The 19654-nt window shown below is 43.3% G+C and overlaps 1 protein-coding gene across 1 annotated transcript in view; it reads right to left on the minus strand.

Annotated features, from left to right (window-relative positions):
* RARRES1 (retinoic acid receptor responder 1) overlaps window positions 1-19654 on the minus strand; it is a 43598-nt gene that overhangs the window by 17136 nt on the left and 6808 nt on the right. The gene's annotated exons all lie outside the window — the stretch shown is intronic.

A 19654-nucleotide genomic window follows, 5' to 3' on the forward strand; every position in this document is an offset into this window, starting at 1 on the left:
CCGTAATAAATAATGGGTTTTCAGATGGTGAAGAGAGAGTGGTGGGGCAGAGTGGCTACTTTTCTTAAGGTGGTCAAGGAAGGCATCTGGGAGGAGGAGACCTCAGCTGAGGCCAAAGGGACAGTATGGAAGCAGCCACACCCGGACCTGGGGTAGGCGGGGGGCACCCACACGTGCACCCAATGCAGAGTTTTAGAGTATATATACCCATATCATTGAAGCATATTAGACTGTTTAGAAGAACTTTATGTTATTGGCCAACTTTTTTTTAAACACCACAGTGACCATTCAGTAAAGGGAGTGTTTTCTAGAGAAGAAAGGAAACTTCCGCTGCCTGGAGCTGAAGTTATTTCATAGTGTTGATTAAGTTAGATTCTGGAAACAACAATTTCCCTTGAATCAAGAACACAACAACCAAACAGGGTTGACTTATTGGAAGTAGACCAGATATCATCTATTCCCATCACAGATTTTTTAAAAATTCTGGGAAACCAGAGGATGGAGGGCGAGATTCTGTGGCAATTATTTATGTAAAGAATATTTAAACATGTGGATATATGGATATTGCTGGGAGACGGGGCGGGGGGCACCCAGAGCACATGTACGAGAGCAGTTTGCTTAGGGCTCATGCTCAGTCTTGAAACAAGCCCTGGTATACGCTGAAACATTGATTTCAATGACAAATTCATACAAATTATAGAATTCATACAAACAAGTCTGTCTTCGCATTCACTTTTTGCCACCTATTATGCCAGGCACCAGAGATACACAAGGAAACAGAACATCCAGTCCAGCTTGACCAGAAACCTACTTCCTGTGTGGAAACAGATATATCAACAGAGCAGCTCATCTATGTGGCCAGAGCTGCACGTGTGCCGGGCACTCAGTTTAGGGGGGGCTTATCTAGAGCAAGGGGCCCAGGCGAAGACGTGGGAATGGGGTGCAGAGCCTGGCGTTCCAGGGAAGGCAGTGAAGCTAGAAAAAAGGCTGTCTGGGGAGGCTGGCGCAAGGTCACAAAAGCCTCTTTTTTGTAAAAAAGTTTGGGATCAACTTGGAACTTGATCCCAAAGTCTGTGGGAGCCCCAGTTAACATAATGCAGTACTTAGGCTGTTGTGGAGAGTAAGACATGGCACAAATAGAGCTTCGACTGTGCCTGGGTCGGGGTAAGAGTCCAACATATGCTCACTCTTTTTAGCATTATTAAAACCTATTCAAGCCCACAGCAAACACCATTCTCAATGGTGAAAAGGTGGAAGCATTTCCTCTAAGATCAGGAACAAGACAAGGATGTCCACTCTCACCACTTTTATTCAACATAGTTTTAGAAGTCCTAGCCATGCAATCAAAGAAGAAAAAGAAATGGAATCCAAATTGGAAAAGAAGTAAAACTGTCACTGTGTGCAGATGACATGACACTATACATAGAGAATCCTACAGATGCCACCAGAAAATTACTAGAGCTCATCAATGAATTCAGTAAAGTTGCAGGATACATGGGAATTGTCTGGCGGTCCGGTGGTTAGCACTCGGCACTTTCACTGAAGAGGGCCTGGGTTCAATCCCTGGCCGGGGAACTAAGATCCCACAAGCTGCACAGCGGCAGCCAAAACATAAAACTACAACGAGGTGTCACCTTACACTGGTCAGAATGGCCGTCATCAGAAAGTCTACAAACAATAACTGCTGGAGAAGGTGTGGAGAAAAGGGAACCCTCCTACACTGCTGGCGGGAATGTAAATTGGTACAACCACCATGGAGAACAGTATGGAGGTTCCTTAAAAAACTAAAAATATCCCTGGTGGCGCAGTGCTTGAGGGTCCGCCTGCCGCTGCAGGGGACACGGGTTCGTGCCCCGGTCCAGGAAGATCCCACATGCCACGGAGCGGCTGGCCCGTGAGCCATGGCCGCTGAGCCTGCGCATCCGGAGCCTGTGCTCCGCAACGGAAGAGGCCACAGCAGGCCTCCTTTTGTTTTTTTTCAAAAAAAAAAAAAAAAAACTAAAAATAGAACTCCCATATGACCCAGCAATCCCACTCCTGGGCATATACCCTGAGAAAACCATAATTCAAAAAGATGCACGCACCCCAATGTTCACTGCAGCACTATTTACAATAGCCAAGACATGGAAGCAACCTAAAAGTCCATTAGCAGAGGAATGGATAAAAAAGATGTGGTACCTAAAAACAATGGAATATTACTAAGCCATAAAAAAGAATGAAATAATGCCATCTACAGCAACATGGATGGACCTAGAGATTATCATACTAATGAAGTAAGTCAGACAGAGAAAGTATTATATATCACTTCTATGTGGACTCTAAAAAGATGATACAAGTGAACTTATTTACAAAACAGAAATAGACTCACAGACTTCAGAAACAAACTTATGGTTACCAAAGGGGAAAGGTGGGGAGGAGGGATAAGTTAGGAGTTTGGGATTAACATATACACGTTACTATATATAAAATAGATATCAACAAGGACCTACTGTATAGCACAGGGAACTCTACACCATATTCTGTAATAACCTATACAGGAAAAGAATCTGAAAAAGAATGGATATATGTATAACTAACACTTTGCTGTACACCTGCAACTAACACAACATTGTAAATCAACTATACCCCAATATGAAATAAAAATTAAATTAAAAAAAGTAAAATGCAAAAACAAAGAAAACAAAACGTATACACATCAGGGAGGGAAAGAACTGTGCTGGAAAGCAGGGTCTGGCCCAAGGATGTGGCTAGGGAAGGCTGAGGTACAGACTCCATCTAGCTTGTTTTCACATTGGTTTTCTCCTGCCTAGAGCTCGCAGTGAATCATTAAAGGGTGTAAATAGGACCTGCACGAAAGTGGCTGCACAAGGCGCTCCATACATCCGTCTCCAAGTCTCCTAAAGTTCAGTGTCCTCGTCGCCCCACCCGAGTTAGAGGGACACATGGAACAACTCACCCGAGCCACTCGGGCACCAACAGCTGAGACTCAAAGGAGGCGACACTTCTGCCAGCCGGCAGGTCTAAAGCTTAAACTGCTTGCTGCGCCAGTCCTAGGGCCCTCTAGCCTGCTGCATGCACGACCTAGGAGTCTGCCCTTCCCGTCCACTTAGGGGTCTAAGCGCAGCCTCCTACACAGGAGTCAGGATGCCCCTCAGGCTGCTAGCTGGGGGTGAGTGGGGTGGGTGGTGAGGCCATTCATGGGAAGAGGAGGGGCAGCAGGGTTGGTGCTACATTCTTTGTGCTCAGGGACATGGAATACGGCCAGGAGGCAGCTGCATGTCATAAAAATACATTCAGTAGAGGTGGTGGTTGAAGCCACAGAATTGGCTGCAATCCCCCCAGGGAAGGTGTGTACACTGAGAAGAATCTTGAGGACCACCAATCTTCCCATCGGTAATAAACTGGGCACACTTACTTGCTACCCACAAGGATTCACAAAAATCTGCCTCATTCTTGATATAACTGTGCATATTTTAAATAAAGTACTTAAGATATTATTTGACTCAACATTTTTTTGAAAACACACGGAGGCAAAGTGATGTACCAGTACCTATTCTTTGCAGGGAAAGGAACAAGTGGATTAACCAAACCAAGGCTGTGAGCTGAATGGAGCTGTCTGGTTTTTTTGGCCCCACTGTACAGCGGCGGCTTGTGGGATCTCAGTTCCCCTGACCAGGGATCGAACCCACGCCCCCTGCAGTGGAAGCTCGGAGTCCTAACCACTGGACCACCAGGGAATTTCCCCGAGCTGTCCTTTTGAAGAGTAATTTTTCCTTCCCGATTTGATCTCCTTCTTTTGTTTTAATTAGGCACTCTTAAAGGCATCTACATTCTGTCCAAAATAAGACTTTTATATTTTTGGTTGTACTTTATCCTTTATCAAGACACAGCCCTTTTTTCTCCCACAGAGGCCTCTCCCGCTCCCTTCCTCTGAGCCACAAGTTCCCCTGAGGCAGCTTTGCTGGTTCTCCTGAGATAAGGTGGCAGCCTCAGGCCCTGGGCAAAGCAGCACCAGCCAGGGCCTCCTTGTCTGGGACAAAGTGTCTCACACTCCTCGGGACATTTTAGGGCTGTGAGTTCCCTGCAGCTGCCTTTGATTAAACTATCCTGTGATAAACAGGTCTTTGTAGTTCAACACCTACCCCAGGAGTTTTGAACGTGTGAGCCGCAGGGCTAGGTGACGACAGGGAACAGACTGTCACAGCCGCCCTCAGGGCAGTCAGGTGACAGGAAGAGAACTTCAAATAGATGGCTGTAGAGCTGATTATATGATCATGGATGACTTAAGAGCTATGAAAGGATAACTGGAGAAGTGATCTAGTCTGGGGATCAGCGACGTGACATTTGAGCTGAACTCTGATCATTAAGAAGGAATTGACTTTGGGGTGTCAGGGTGAAGGTGGGGGGATGGCAAACATTCCACATGGAGGGAAGATGGGGCTGAAGGTGCTGGGGAGCAGCTGGGGGGCAGAGGGCAGAAAGACGGGAGCCAGGATCCAGAAGAGGCTGGCCCTGGCCGGCTGCTCAGGGGCCGTCCCCTGCAGGCTGCAGTAAGAGTTTCTTCCTAAGAGAAACGGGAAGCCACGAACAGGAATGAGAGATTTTTAAAGATCCTTCTAGCCCACATATGGAGAACTGGTGGTGCTGGAGTGAGGAGGGGTCCGGAGTGAATGCAGAGACCAGGAGGCTCGTTGAGGGGGTGGATGAACCAGGGTGGGGACAGCGGAAATGGAGGGAAGTTTATGGTGGAGAGAAGTGGATGTAAGTCCTAACTAGCAGGTCAACTGACCAGTCACATCACTCAAGATCAGAAATAATCACGAGAATACATGTTTTGTATTAGGACAACATTATTACGTCCACCATCATTTAAAGGACGCTTGTATTTATACAACAACAACAACAACAGACACCCTCTAGGGCCTGTGCTGGGTGTGGTTCTAAGCATATCACATGTTTTACCTGGGCTACCAGAGCTCTGAAGGCCTGCGCACAAGTGAATAATCGGGGGGGGGAGGGGGTGCCAGCTAAAGAAGCAGTGAGGGACCACTGTACAACTGTTAGATTGGCAATAAATGAGAAAATGCACAGGGCCAACCCATCGGCCGGGTTTGGGGGGTTCATGGCTGATAGGGGAACCAATGACTGAAACTGCCCACTCTGGCCAGGCACCACAGAAACCATTTGCATGAGTTATCTTGCCGCAGGAGGTCCTGGTAAGGAACGCAGAACTAACAAGTCACCACCAACAGGAAGAATTCGGGGAAGGTCAAAAGGAGCAAGGAGATGCCAGTCCACATGTCCTACCGACCTCCCAGAATCCTTCTCACTGGAATCCATCTTGGCTGAGCAATGCACATGCCACCAGGAAGGACCCTGAGTCAGAACGATTGGGCAGAGGCAACCCAGAAACTAACCCCATCACCGTAAAACCTGAGGCTGCGAGCCACGTGGCAGAGCGGTTCTCCTGGGCTCCCTTACCCTGCTGCTCTCTGCCCAGGCTCCCCTTCCCAATAACGTCTCTTGCTTCGTCAGCACACGTGTCTCCTCGACAGTTCATTTCCAAGTGCTGAACAAGAGCTGACTGCCCTGGAATGGTCCCCTTCCTGCTGGGGGGAGGTAGCTTGGTGCAGTCTAGCTGGAAGGCAGTCTGGCTGACTTGGTCAAATCAAGACTGCACACACCTTATGATCCAACAACCTACTGCTGGGTATGTGTCCCAGAGAAGCTGTGATGCTGTTACAGGGACTCGTGGGAGCATGTTCCTTGAGGCATCATCTGTGGGGTGGGAAGTGGGAGGCAATCTGGTGTGCGTCCCTTGGGGGCGGGCAGGTAAAATGGGGTTGCTGTGCAGCAGGGAGAGGTAGCCAACTAGCCATACGTACAGCAACCAACAGAGCTCCTCAAGGCTGGGCGTGCAAACAGAAGCAACAAAACGCATGGCAAAACAGCACTTACAAAAATGTTTTAAATAAAAATTTGCACACACACCAACAATATCTTTTATAAGAGCACTTACAGACAGAAGAATATACAACAGCCCTTTTCAAAGTGGCTGCCATGGGAGGGCAATGGAATGAAGGTGTGGACAAAGAAGGTCACCTGCCATGTCAGTAAACACAGGACACTGCAGCTGTAAAGCCCCTACAGTGCAACCCTGAGGGGAATTCAGGATGGAGAAAAACAGGATACTGGCCCTCGATAGTTAAGATGCATATCAAAGGAATAATTTCAGTGAGCCCAGACTCTTGCATCTTCCCGTACATAGAAAAGCACGAAACTCATTAACTTGAATACAGACTGAAAGTGAGGGGATGGAAAAAAAATATTCCATGCAAATGGAAATCAAAAGAAAGCTGGGTGGATAAAGAAGATGTGGCATATATATACAATGGAATATTACTCAGCCATAAAAAGAAACGAAATTGAGCTATTTGTAGTGAGGTGGATGGACCCAGAGTCTGTCATACAGAGTGAAGTAAGTCAGAAAGAGAAAGACAAATACCGTAGGCTAACACATATATATGGAATCTAAGAGAACAAAATGTCATGAAGAACCTAGGGGTAAGATGGGAATAAAGACACAGACCTACTAGAGAATGGACTTGAGGATATGGGGAGGGGGACGGGTGAGCTGTGACAAAGTGAGAGAGTGGCACGGACATATATACACTACCAAATGTAAAATAGATAGCTAGTGGGAAGCAGCCGCATAGCACAGGGAGATCAGCTCGGTGCTTTGTGACCACCTAGAGGGATGGGATAGGGAGGGTGAGAGGGAGGGAGACACAAGAGGGAAGAGATATGGGAACATATATATATGTATAACTGATTCACTTTGTTATAAAGCAGAAACCAACACACCATTGTAAAGCAATTATACTCCAATAAAGATGTTAAAAATAAATAAAGAAAGCTGGAGTAACAATACTCATCAGATAAAATAGACTTTAAAATAAAGACTATTACAAGAGATAAGTGAGGACATAATGATCAAGGGATCAATCCAAGAAGAAGATATAGCAATTGTAAACATTTATGCACCCAACATAAGAGAACCTCAATACATAAGGCAAATGCTAACAGCCATAAAAGGAGAAATTGATAGTAACACAAAAATAGTGGGAGACTTTAACACTCCACTTACACCAATGGACAAATCATCCAGACAGAAAATCAATAAGGAAACACAAGCCTTAAATGACACATTAGACCAGACTTAATTGATATTTATGCCACATTCCATCCAAAAACAACAGAATACACTTTCTTCTCAAGTGCACATGGAACGTTCTCCAGGATAGATCACATGTTGGGGCACAAAGCAAGCCTTGGTAAATTTAAGAAAATTGAAATCATAACAAGCATCTTTTCTGAACGCAACGCTATGAGATTAGAAGTCAACTACAGGAAAAAAAACTGTAAAAAACACAAACACATGGAGGCTAAACAGTATGATACTAAATAACCAATGGATCACTGAAGAAATAAAAGAGGAAATCAAAAAATACCTAGAAAGGGGCTTCCCTGGTGGCGCAGTGGTTGAGAGTCCGCCTGCCGATGCAGGGGACACGGGTTCGTGCCCCGGTCTGGGAAGATCCCACATGCCGTGGAGCGGCTGGGCCCGCAAGCCATGGCCGCTGAGCCTGTGCTCCGCAACGGGAGAGGCCACGACAGTGAGAGGCCCGCGTACCGCAAAAAAAAAAAAAAAAAACAAAACCTAGAAACAAATGACAATGAAAACCTATGACCCAAAACCTATGGGCTGCAGCAAAAGCAGTTCTAAGAGGGAAGTTTATAAGCAATAAAATCTCACCTGAAGAAACAAGAAAAATCTCAAATAAACAACCTAACCTTACACCTAAAGCAACTAGAGAAAGAAGAACAAACAAAACCCAAAATTAGTAGAAGGAAAGACATCATAAATATCACAGCACAAGTAAGTGAAATAGAAATGAAGAAAACAACAGTAAAGATCAATGAAACTAAAAGCTGGTTCTTTGAGAAGATAAACAATATTGATAAACCTTTAGCCAGACTCACCAAGAAAAAAAGGGAGAGGACTCAAATCAATAAAATTAGAAATGAGAAAGGAGAAGTTATAACTGACACCGCAGAAACACAAAGGATCATAAGAGACTACAAGCAGCTATATGCCAAAAGATGGACAACCTGGAAGAAATGGACAAATTCTTAGAACAGTACAACCTTCCAAGACTGAACCAGGAAGAAATAGAAAATATGAACAGACCAATCACAAGTAATGAAATTGAAAGTGTGATTAAAAATCTTCTAACAGGGCTTCCCTGGTGGTGCAGTGGTTGAGAGTCTGCCTGCCAATGCAGGGGACACGGGTTCACGCCCCGGTCTGGGAAGATCCCACATGCCACACAGCAGCTGGGCCCGTGGGCCATGGCCACTGAGCCTGTGCGTCCAGAGCCTGTGCTCTGCAACGGGAGAGGCCACAGCAGTGAGAGGCCCGCATACTAAAAAAAAAAAAAAAAAAAAAAATCTTCCAACAAACAAAAGTCCAGGACCAGATGGTGGCTTCACAGGCGAATTCTATCAAACATTTAGAGAAGAGCTAACACCTATCCTTCTCAAACTCTTCAGAAAACTGTAGAGGGAGGAACACTCCCAAGCTCTTTCTACGAGGCCACCATCACCCTGATACCAAAACCAAAGATATCACAAAAAAAGAAAATTACAGACCAATATCACTGATGAACATAGATGCAAAAATCCTCAACAAAATACTAGCAAACAGAATCCAACAACACATTAAAAGGATCATACAGCATGATCAAGTGGGATTTATCCCAGGGATGCAAGGATTCTTCAGTATACACAAATCAATGGGATACACCATATTAACAAATTGAAGAATAAAAACCATATGATCATCTCAATAAATGCAGGAAAAAGCTTCTGACAAAATTCAACACCCATTTATGATAAAAACTCTCCAGAAAGTGGGCACAGAGGGAACCTACCTCAACATAATAAAGGTCATATATGACAAACCCACAGCAAACATCATTCTCAATGGTGAAAAACTGAAAGCATTTCCTCTAAGATCAGGAACAAGACAAGGATGTCCACTCTCACCACTTTAATTTAACATAGTTTTGGAAGTCCTAGCCATGGCAATCAGAGAAGAAAAAGAAATAAAAGGAATACAAATTGGAAAAGAAGAATTAAAACTGTCACTGTTGGGCTTCCCTGGTGGCGCAGTGGTTGAGAGTCTGCCTACCGACGCAGGGGACACGGGTTCGTGCCCCCGGTCCAGGAAGATCCCACATGCCATTGAGCAGCTGGGCCCGTGAGCCATGGCCGCTGAGACTGCGCGTCCGGAGCCTGTGCTCCGCAACAAGAGAGGCCACAGCAGTGAGAGGCCCGCATACCGCAAAAACAAAAAACAAAAAAAAAACTGTCACTGTTTGAAGATGACATGATACTATACATAGAAAATCCTAAAGATGCCACCAGGAAACTACTAGAGCTAATCAATGAATTTGGTAAAGTTGCAGGATACAAAACTAATACACAGAAATCTCTTGTGATCATCAAGAAATAAAGGAAACAATCCGATTTACCATTGTAACAAAAAGAATAAAATACCTAGGAATAAACCTACCTAAGGAGGCAAAACACCTGTATGCAGAAAACTAAGATACTGATGAAAGAAATCAAAGATGACACAAACGGATGGAGATATATACCATGTTCTTGGATTGGAAGAATCAATATTGTGAAAATGACTATGCTACCGAAAGCAATCTACAGATTCAATGCAATCCCTATCAAATTACCAAGGCCATTTTTCACAGAATTAGAACAAAAAATTTTACAATTTATATGGAAACATAAAGGACCCCAAATAGCCAAAGCAATCTTGAGAAAGAAAAATGGAGCAGGAGGAATCAGGCTCCCTGACTTCAGAGTATACTACAAAGCTACAGTAATCAAGACAGTATGGTACTGGCACAAAAAGAGAAATATAGATCAATGGAACAGGATAGAAAACCCGGAGATACACCCACACACCTATGGTCACCTAATCTATGACAAAGGAGGCAAAAATATACAATGGAGAAAAGACAGCCTCTTCAATAAGTGGTGCTGGGAAAACTGGACAGCTACATGTAAAAAAATGAAATTAGAACACTCCCTAACACCATACAGAAAAATAAACTCAAAATGGATTAAAGACCTAAATGTAAGGCCAGACACTATAAAACTCTTAGAGGAAAACATAGGCAGAACAATCTTTGACATAAATTACAGCAAGATCTTTTTGGACCCACCTCCTAGAGTAATGAAAATAAAAACAAAAATAAATAAATGGGACCTAACTAAACCTAAAAGCTTTTGCACACCAAAGGAAACCATAAACAAAACGAAAAGAAAACCCTCAGAATGGGAGAAAATATTTGCAAATGAAGCCACTGACAAGGGATTAATTTCCAAAATATACAAACAGCTCATGCAGCTCAATATCAAAAAAAACAAACAACCCAATCAAAAACTGGGGGGAAGACCTAAATAGACATCTCTCCAAATAAGACATACAGATGGCCAACAAACACATGAAAAGAGCTCAACATCACTAATCAGTAGAGAAATGCAAATCAAAACTACAATGAGGTATCACCTCACACCAGTCAGAATGGCCAGCATCAAAAAATCTACAAACAACAAATGCTGGAGAGGGTGTGGAGAACAGGGAACCCTCTTGCACTGTTGGTGGGAATGTAAATTGAGACAGCCACTATGGAGAACAGTATGGAGGTTCCTTAGAAAACTAAAAATAGAACTACCATATGACCAGAAAGTGCACATATGGTGCACATTTGGCAGTCGGTGGAATAGGCTGGGATTCTGAGAAGTCATTTTGTCTGGCTGTACCAACTCTCAGGGGCTTTGTCATCTTAACCTGTGCAACAAAGGTCTTTACCTTCTTTGACTATTTTGGGGAGTAAAGTTTTCTTGTTTTTTAGGCTGCACGGCACAGCTTGCGTCATCTTAGTTCCCTGACCAGGAATTGAACCCGGGCCGCTGCAGTGAAAGAGCCAAGTCCCAACCACTGGACTGCCAGGGGATTCCCATGAGTAAACTTTCTGTATCTTGTGTAGGCTTTGCACTCTCTTGTGGGGATGCCTCTTTCATCTTCCTAGTCTGAGTCACTATTAAGATATATCTTGTTAATGGCCAGATGATGGATCATTTAAATTGGAGAAACTTCAAAATTGGTAAATTTTTAGAGAGCTCTTATTATATAGTTTATTGGCACCTATAAAAAAATCAGAAGGTGGAGATGTATAGGTATATGTATATATAAAATGGCTAATCAAAAGAATCCCTTTAGTTTAATTTCTTATTTATTTTTTTTTAATTTTTGGCTGCATTGGGTCTTCATTGCTGCACGTGGGCTTTCTCTAGTGGTGAGCGGGGGCTCCTCTTCATTGAGGTGCTCAGGCTTCTCACTGCAGTGCCTTCTGTTGTTGCAGAGCACGGGCTCTAGGCACGCGGGCTTCAGTAGTTGCAGCATGTAGGCTCAGTAGTTGCGGCACGCAGGCCCTAGAGCATTCAGGCTTCAGTAGTTGTGGCACGTGGGCTCAGTAGTTTGGCTTGCAGGCTCTGTAGCTGTGGCGCGCAGGCTCTAGAGCGCCGGCTCAGTAGTTGTGGCACACGGGCTTAGCTGCTCCGCGGCACGTGGGATCTTCCTGGACCAGGGATCGAACCCATGTCCCCTGCATTGGCAGGCAGATTCTTAACCACTATGCCACTAGGGAAGTCCCACTCCCTTAGTTTAAAACAAACAAAAAAACAGTTTGGGAAGTCTTATTTGTGGCCTTTGCTTCCCCTCAGTGGGTCTAACAAATCCTAATAAAAACATTAGGTTAACTAATGTAAATTAGGTTGATTAATGGGGAGGGAGGGAGAAAAAACTGAGGGGAAAGTCTAGAGACTTCTTCCCAGCAAGGTGGAAATTTTAAAGGGACTCCTTCCAAAAGGATAAAAATCTTTAGATGGTTATTAAGAAATGGGATAAATAAAACAGATGTTAATGGGATTAAAACAAAAGGTTTTGATACAACACTACCTAAGGTTGGGTAGGTTAAAGGGACCCCTATTGGCCCCCAACATAAAAGGCCCCAAACAAGTCTGCTTTATTTACCCCAGTTATATATATAAAGGCTGGGGGGCGGGGGCGGAATTACATTGAGATACCTGACCAGCAATTGCTTGGGGCGACAGTTAGGCCAATTAATCAAGTTAAAAGATTGACAAAAGGGCCTGAATCCCTCAGCTCAGCCCTTCACTGGGGACCCCAGAGCCTTTTATACAAAAATAGATTAAATGGTTGGGAGATTAAAAAAAGGAAAAGCATCTAAGACTCCTTGTAAGACCAAGACTTATTGATGGGGTCCTAAAGGAAACTAAAGCTAAAGGTATAAAACTTGATAGAATTGAAATGAAAGCTTACATAAATTGGTATGTTTAAATGGGCTTTATAAGGTGGTTACATCTCTTTTCCCTAATTATACTGTAAGACAGACACTATGTCTCCCCCTTCCTGGTATAAGACAGGGCATATAAATCCGCCCCCAGACAATATTAGTTAAACATACTAAAAGAAACCAACAGGGTTACCTGAGACCACACAATATGAAATAAAAACTGAGTGCTAACATTCAGGGGCCAATAAAAACAATAATGGAGATCCTTGCTCTAGGTTTAACCTGTGCACTCAGAAAGAGGGCCTTTGTTGAATCCCTTATGCAAACTTTTGAAAGCATGATAAATAAAAGCTTAAAATTCTAGGACATAGAACTCTTGAATTTCAGTTTAGTTGGAAATCTTCTCACTGATACAAAAAAAGCAACTTAAAGAAAATGTTTTTGGACAAATCAATCTTCTAGTATAATTTAGGCAGCAGATCTGTTCTCTGGGGAATGAAAAGCAACTGTCTGGTTTTCAAATCTCTACAAATCAGGAATGTAGATAAGCTACACTGACCTGAGACTGAGCCTAATCTGCTTAATCAGGTAAAACCTGATACAAAAAAAAAAGGAAAAAAATGGCCTTTTAAAACTCAAACCATTGGAAAGGCTCCCACGCTCAAAATCTAATTCACAGCTTCCTTAGGGGATTATCAAGAATACAAATTTTAGAAGTCTTTTCCCCAAATATCAATAGTAAAGTCTTGGTCATCTGAGAAAATAAATTTGACTTATTCCAACTTATTTATAAACTAGTAAGTTTATACCGTAATACCTGATTCAAAACTAAGTGTTAAAGTGAAGCTATGAGATCTCTATTTTTGTTTGTTTATGTCAGTGTGTACATTACACATATAGGTGTTTCTACCTCTGGAAAATATTATCAAAATTAAACTTATAAAAGAGCTCTATTTAATTAACTAGTAAGCACTTACAAATTAAATATTTCCAAGTATAAAGGAAACTGGCCAGAATGAATTCCAGGTTCACATGATCTAGTATGCAAGGAAAGTAGGATGAGTGTTTTTGGCAAAGAAGGTATGAGGAGTGGAAGTACATTTTGTTAAGGGAAGAGAGAGATTTTGTCCTAGAGCTGGTTGTCTCAGGGCGGAAAAATAAGTGACAAACTAAAATGGATATAGAAAGTGTGAAAGGTTTGTAGAAAGACAGCTCTGAAAAAGTTGTTCCATGCATGGCCAGGCTGGGTTTGGATTGAATTTAATTGGGTAAGTGAATTTTGTTGTTCAGGGTGGGCTGGTGCAGGACTGGAGTTTGGTTTTCTGTGTTAAGAGAAAAGAGTTTTCTTGGAATGTTGAACTAAATACTTTTGGTAACAGATTGTGAGTTTCTTTGCCTTCTAAATCATCTGTTATTTGCCTTAAAAATCTTTTACTGTCACTTTGGTTGAGTGAATAACTATTGCTTCACAGTGACCTATGATCCTATTTGACCAAGTGTTTTAAAAACTTGACTTTTTTTTTATAACAAACTTCCCAAATATCAAATTCTAATTAAGATTCTTTTGACTTTCCAACTAACTTTGGGATGCTTCAAAGGACCCCTGAAACATCCCAAGGAGAGATATTAAACTAATTAGGTTTATTTGCCATGTTAAATTACATGGGAAACATTGTCAAATAAGTGTGATAAAACCTTCTTATTTTATGGGTAAATGTCATTAATATAGATATTCCAAAACTTATATGGAATTCCTAAAAATCTGATAAGTCCTGATATAATGTTATCAGTTATAATTCTAGTTGTTATCTTAAAATGTCATATGACACAGAAATAACCAAGTTTCTCGTCAGTTACACTGTAAACGGATCTTTAACCATGCCATTTTAAGTCTTTTGTCATTTATAGACAATCACTGTTTTACTCTGATGCTTTTATAAAATGACGATTCTCAAGAGGATTCGTAAAAAAGACTTTTGACAAATTTGTTTCTGATAACTTTTAGATCATACCACTGGACTCAGTAAGAAGTTACAAAACCCTAACGGAAAACCTGATGACTTCATCCAGATCAACTGGAATTAATTACATGGGACTGAATGAATTGATAAATATGGTTTATAATTTTATGACTTTTTTCTGAAATATACTGGCTTTTAATTTTTTCCAGAAAATCTTTCTCTTTACGCTAATTTTGATCTACAACAAACTGATGAAGTGGACCTTTGTAAACAAAGATGAAACATTTACCTTTTTCTCTCTACATGATCCTTCCAGAATCTGGCTTATCCAGCTGGCTCCCCTGTGGGTTTGATGGCTTATTGAGACCAGATTACAACTAGTTATACTAATCATTGTTTTAATTTGTTCTCTTGTTGTTTTCAAGTTATTTATGGCTCGTGCCTTTCTCTGCCATACTTCATTAACATTACAGGTGTATTATTTACATCCTGTCTATTTTATGAGATTATTGTCTCTTGCATTACCCAACGTGTAACCAGGCCTCCAACAAAACTAATGATGGCTAAATGTCTTGAGGCAATCAATCACATATATAACTCTACGTAGAATAATTGTAAGAGTGCAACTGTAGACATGGGAAGAAGCAACAAGAGAAAACGTTTCCTGGATCATAACAGACTAGTAGAACAGGCAATCCAGAGAATTTTAGATTACCGACAGGGCCTAATCCAAAAACCCTAGCACATTGAGTGGCCTATCCACAGAATCCTCACCTGATCTAGGAATGAGCTTTCCTAGAACCACGGGACAAAATTGGTCATGAAATGCCTCCCAAATGTTGGTCAAATTTATGACCAAGAAGAGGCACTGTGGACAAAGAAGAGGCACTGTGGACAAAGAATGTCGCCTGCCATTTCAGTAAACAAAGGATGTTGCAGGCTTCCCGAAAGTGCGCCCTGAGGGGAATTCAGGATGGAGAAACACAGGATACTGGCCCTAAATATTTAAGATGCTTATCAAAGGAATGATTTACATAAGCCCAGACTCTTGCATCTTCCCATACATAGAAAAGCACTAAAATCACTAACTTGAGACGTTTTTGTGATTAGCAGTAATCTTTTGACGTTGAACTACATGTTGTTTTGTTTTTGTGGGGTTTTTTAAAATTATTTATTTTTGGCTGTGTTGGGTCTTCGTTTCTGTGCGAGGGCTTTCTCTAGTTGCGGCAAGCGGGGGCGGGGGGGGGCACGCTTCATCGCGGTGCGCGGGCCTCTATCGCGGCCTCTCTTGTTGCGGAGCACACGCTCCAGACGGGCAGGCTCAGCAGTTGTGGCTCACGGGCCTAGTTGCTCTGCGGCATGTGGGATCTTCCCAGACCAGGGCTCGAACCCGTGTCCCCTGCATTAGGAGGCAGATTCTCAACCACTGCGCCACCAGGGAAGCCCCTGTTTTTGTTTTTTTTTCCAGCAAAAACTCCTACTTATCCTGGCACCTCCCTTACCTCTTTGGAGTAGTTCCTCAGAGCTATCTGAGAGGCTGTATCCTGGGCTATAGTTCTAAGTTCATCGAATAAAACATAATTCTCAACTTATAGGTTGTGCTTTTTTTTTTTTCAGTCGACAATGGGAAAGGGGATAAAAGAGAATAAACAGCCATCAGAGAGGGGTCTCCACGAAGCAAAGGTAATGAGGGTGTTATTCCCTCAGCTTTGTACCTGGAACCAACAAGTGCATGAATGGGCTTTTAACAAGATAGAAAGTCATTTAAAAAACGTTAAGTCCAAAGTAACTCGGTATGGATGTCCCCACCCCGTATCTTAAACTTGTGTTTTTGTCCCTCATGTTGTTGGTGTGATCAGATTTGCAGAGTGAGGTAAACTGCCCGCTAGAGTGGTTTTGAATCTAGAAGCTCTGTACCTGGGACGGAGCCAAAGCCAAACTCTCAAGGTCAGGCGTTCCTCCCTCTGTGCTGACAACACGTGTTGTGACGGCCAGATGGTGCAAAGCTAATCCATTCACTTAAAGACATTTTTTGAAAAGCTACACAGACATTTTTTAAAGAGCCTAGGCTGTCGCAGGGAAGGTGACAGGCAGGTCTGGCTTTCCTGACATGAGGAGTGTTCCCACGGAGCGGATCATGGGGCTCTGCTTCTCCCATCCCCACGCTGCCAAAACTGCCCACATGCCATACGGATTAGGAAGTTCACATCCCTGTCCAAGCACAGCCAGGGGCACAGTGTCTTGCTCTAATCTTTTCCGGAATAAAGCTTTTCATGTAAAGAAAAAGTTGGCAAACAAAGCAAATTACTATATGGCTGTATAACCTGAAGGAATGAATTAGTACACATTTCTTTTTAATTACGTGTAAAAGAGGACTTATGTACTGTGGCCTAGAACTAAATGCTTTACAGTCACGGACCGCCAATGATGTGGTTTATGTTCTAACCTGTTTTTTTTGTGTGTGTTTGCTTGATTTTGTAGGTTCCTTGGTTTTTGTCCCCAAAGGCCATGAGGAAGGGTAGCCCCAGGCAGCTGCCCTGCCTCAGGACAGGCTCTTCAGGAGAGTGACCAGCACTGTTTGGGGGCTTCCCTTGCAATCAGTTCGGAGGGAAACAGGCCACTTTTAAAGTCTTGTTTAAGAAAGTGTACCATAGAATGCCTTCATAGGACAAACTCATCTCACTAGATTTTGGGGGGGGGGGGTCAAAAAAAAATGTTCCTCAAATCCCTATCTAATCAATGTCAAGCATTTATTCAGCACTTGTGTATAAAGCATTCTGCTGGCCACTGGGTAGAATCATGATAAAAACTATAATATATATGTTATATATATATATTGAGCTCTCACTACATGCTTCACGTGGTTTAACACAGTGCCCAGGAACTACTTAACACAGCACAAGAGTCCTTTGAGGTAAATACTGATCTTATCCCCATTTTAAAGATGAAGAAACTGAGGCACTTGCCCAAAGTTAAGGAATTGTCCAAAGTCACAGAGCCAGTAAGTAGCGAAGCCTGGCTCCAGAGCCCTGCTCTCCCCTTATACAGGACAGAGGTCATACAAACAGACCCAGTCAATCCCTTTAAGAGAGGGCGGAAAGAAAGCTGCCTGGTGTGTGTGTGGGAAGTGTGAGTGTGTGTGCGGGCGTGAAGTGTGAGAGAGGGAGAGGGGGAGAGAGAGGCATTGAGAGAGTTGGACTGTGCTTAAAACCACAGTTCCTGTAGACAAGACCACGCAGACCTTCTGGAAGGGAGAGAGCCAGGCAGGGAGTGGAGTGTGTATCCATTTCCTAGGTGGCCATAACAAAGTACCATAAACTGGGTACCTTAACACAACAGAAATCGATTCTTTCACAGTTCTGAAGGCCAAAAGTCCAAAATTAAGGTGTTGTCGTGGCCGGCCTCCCTCTGAGGCTCTGGATAGAAGCCCTCCTTTCCTCTTCCGAGCTTCTGGTGGCAGCCGTCAATCCTTGCCTTCGAGCTGGATCACCCCAGTCTCTGCCTCTGTCTTTAAATGGCATTCTCTCTGTATCTTCACATGACCTTCTTATAAGGACATCAGTCACTGGACTTAGGGCCCACGCTAACCCAGTACAGCCTTATCTTAACTTGATTACATTTGCAAAGGCTCTATTTCCAAGTAAGGTCATAATCACAGGCCCAGGGGGTTAGGACTTCAATGTATCTTTTCTGAGGACACAACAATCCACAACAGTATGGAAGTGACGATGATCTGAGACTCTGGAAGGAGTCCCTGGATGCACTCTTTCAGGCAGGGTTTAAGTGGGAGCTTGAGCCAGTGCAGCGCAGGAGGGGGAAATCTCCAGGGCGACTAGGCTGGAGACAACTGGGGAGAGAGAGGGCGAGGACACTCAGGAAGACAGGTGAGCAGCCAGGCTGGGGAGATTAGCAACTTAATAGCGGGGATACTTGGAGTGGAGGTTACCATGGTGGATGGGGCCAGATTAGAGAAGGTCCCTTAAGGGACTTTCTTGCAGAGCCATGGGTCGCAAACTTGAGCTGGAACAGAATCTCCTGGAGGGCTTTGCTAAGTAAGACACAGTGTGATGGCCCCACCCCAAGTTTTGATTCAGTAAACCTGGAGTGGGGCCTGAGACCCTGCATTTTCACAAGTTCTAGGGGATGCTGATGCTGCTACTGCTAGGGACCACACTTTAAGAACTTCTCTCTAGACACTGAGTGGAACCACTGAAGTCCAGAGGGAGGGACAGGAAGTAACAAGTAGCTCCAGTGACTGTCACTAGAAGACAGATAAGCAGGAGATTAAGGACATGACAATTAATCCTCTCCAAAGGTTTGAGGGTATCATGAAACTAAACGAAACGGAGGAATGTCATCTCAAAGTTTGGTCCACCTGGAGTCTTTGGCAAATCAGGTCATGATGATTTAGGAAGTTCGTGGGACAGATCGACCCGCTGCTTCAGGGGGTGCAGCTGGTAAAACTCCGTGGCAACACAGCATGTGCTGTTTTTCAAGCAGGAACATGTGGAGAAGGCAGTCTGGATTTAAATCATTTTTGAAGAAAATTCACTCCTTCCTTCCTGCTACATGGATAACGACTTGGCCGTGTAATGCCATTTATATCCAGGAAGTTAAAAATTACATGTTCTAATAGCAACTCTACTAAGCCATGTCTCATTTTCAGTACAAAGCTATTTTCTGTAAAACACAAAGCTTTTGTTTTCATGTCAGTAGATCAGAGATGTCTCCTCCAACACGTGTCCAACTATCTCTATATTAGACACTATACAACATTTGCTTGCTTGTTTAAAGTTAAGTCATTGAAATACTGGGTGTGAGTACTGGACATAAAACTGAGGAACTTGATAAGGGATGGAGAATAGGTATTTATTATTCTAAGAGCACATTTTAAAAACCTAACACCCCCTTTAAACTCACTCAAAAAACACAACAAAAACCTAGGGCAAATGTAAGAGCAGGGATGGTACCCAGAGAAACCTTGCTGTCGGATGCCGCAGGGGTCACGAAAACACCGAGACTCTGGGAGTCTCCAAAGATAAGATTCTGCCCAAAGCTCATCTACAGAAAGAAAACCCTTGGGAATTCCCTGGCAGTCCAGTGGTTAGGACTCTGCGCTTCCACTGCAAGGGATGTGGGTTTGACCCCTGGTTGGGGAACTAAGATCCCATATGCCCCGCAGCGAAAAAAAAAAAAAGGAAACAGAAAACCCTGTGCTTTGGGGGAAGC

Source organism: Grampus griseus (assembly GCF_964374135.1).
Source record: "Grampus griseus genome assembly, chromosome: 5".
Taxonomy (NCBI): domain Eukaryota; kingdom Metazoa; phylum Chordata; class Mammalia; order Artiodactyla; family Delphinidae; genus Grampus; species Grampus griseus.